Here is a 2,204-nt window from a genome sequence, read left to right as displayed (position 1 = left end):
AGTTTCAGTGGATGAAAAATATGTCTTTTAATTTTTCTTAATATTAGAATACTGTAGAAGAGATCACAGCCTATACTGACTTGTTTTAGCCTCAGGCATAGAAGGAAAAATCTCCTCGACAGTTTTTGACTTGTCACATGTATTCTCTTTGTTTGGCATGCCACACATTGCTGTTCACAATTAGTTGTGAAAGGTAGCAAAAAAAAAAAAGGAAAAGCTGTGTAGGCTTTGAGGGAGAGAAATACATTCAGTTTGTACCATCAGATTTTGTGCAGCTGCTTCCTTTTGAAAGAGAGAATAATGGTTTGTGGGCACTACTTGGACTGACAGGTGCAAAAAGTTTCTACTGGGATATAAATATTTGCCCAAGAAGGGCTTTTGGTAGATTCCAGGGGAACCTGCTGAAGTTAGTGCTGAACTCCTGACAGAAGGAAAGAAATGTATGCTTGACTTCAAACAGCACTCAGTGTGTCTGGAGTAAAATAAAACCATGTCAAAAGCTGGTATATATAGAGAGCAAGTACTAGTGACTGTGTTATAATGGTCTTACAGATTTTATCTGATGGCACTGTAAAGTGGGCATTACCTCTGTAATATGCAAATGTATATTGGGCTCAAAAGGACTTTGACAAAAAGTTAGATATTTGATTAGTGTTTTATTAACTATTGCAGGCTGTGTGAGTCATTTTTGTACTGTACTTTGTTCTTGATGTAATCTGCCTAAATGTGTTTTGGAAAAATAAAGTATTTTTTCCAAAAAAAGGGCTTTATTTTCCTTTCAAACAAAACAAATAACAACCAAAAAACCCCCAAAAACATTTCCCGAGTTCTATAAGATGGCACTTCAAAAGATAAATGGCTATTTTGAACTGATACATAAAAAGAACATAAAAAGCTTTGGGAGTTGCCAGGGTGGAGGAAGGGAGAGGGTGAGGCCCTTCTTACAATTTACTAACTTTCCAAAATTTGATTTGCAGCTAAGGAAGCTCTAAATAAAACAATAGGATGTGAAACAAAAATCTTTGACTGTTCATTTTTATTTCAAGTTACATTAGGAAAAAGTATTGTGGACAAGGAAGAATTTCTTACCTTGCTTCCCACTGTCATGTATCCAATGAAAAAGCTAGAAACTCTCCAAATTAAAATTACCCTAAATACAGGAAGCTACTGATCCAAGAGGTGAAACGCACAAGCTGAGATTAATAGCCACTAGAATAAAAATATAAATCTTAACACTAATTGAAGGTACAAGTTTGTAGCACAGCTCAGATTTCCAAAAGTGGCCTAAGTAACAAATTTGAAGTATTGTCACAACTCCAAAAATCAAAAGTTTTATTATCTTTAAACATTTAAAGCTCTTAACTGTGAAGCTGTGACAACTTTTCTGAATGTTCCAGTTGCACCAGACATTGAAAGGGCAATGTGTTGCCCAGGTAGCAGATTCTTTAGCAGTAGACTAATTATGTCATAAAATTACCCATGCTTAACTGAACCTCAGTGTGAAAGTTAGCCTGATAACCCTTAGTCCTGCTGCAGATTTCATAGCTCTACAGGACTATGCTTGTTACGACTCAGAATGGCTTGTTGCTTTACAGTTAAAAAGATACATATAAGAAAGGAATAGTCCAGAGACTATCAGTTCTAGAAAAACAGAAACAATTCCAGGGGAGGTTTTAGGTAAGAGCTTTCTTTAAATTGTTTGACCCTCACACTCTGTGAGAAGTGCTTATTAGGAAATCCTACTCATTTGTAGGATTTGCTCTTTGTTTATAGGCAGAACAGCAATTAACACCAGTTTTGAAGTGAACTTGATCCCACAGTCAGTGACATAGTTCAATTTTAGAGCTGGACATAGGAAATTAATTTTTGGTGAAGACACATTACTCTCTGTAGCCACAGACTTCATGGTAAGGATGCTAGTTACTAGGAGATGCATCTTTCATCTCAGTCCATCATGGCAGATTTAATACTCAGATGGCTTGAATTTGAACTGATTAGCTGTATGTGAATAATCCTGTACTCTGAGCTATCTATTGGCAAATTTAGTTAATCCCTTTGGGTGAACAGCTCTGATAATACCCTCCTCCTGTGACTGGAAATATTTCTGCTTACAGAAGGCTTTAAGGCTGGACCACGAGGAGGTACAAGTGTGGCAGGGGACTAGTTAATAGAAGTATTTTGTAACATGCATTTTAGTTGCAATA

The sequence above is a fragment of the Mesitornis unicolor genome, unplaced genomic scaffold (assembly GCF_000695765.1).
Source record: "Mesitornis unicolor isolate BGI_N332 unplaced genomic scaffold, ASM69576v1 scaffold20779, whole genome shotgun sequence".
In the NCBI taxonomy this organism is placed as follows: Eukaryota; Metazoa; Chordata; class Aves; order Mesitornithiformes; family Mesitornithidae; genus Mesitornis; species Mesitornis unicolor.
The sequence above is the reverse complement of the archived record's forward strand: the minus strand, read 5'-3'. Positions refer to the sequence as shown.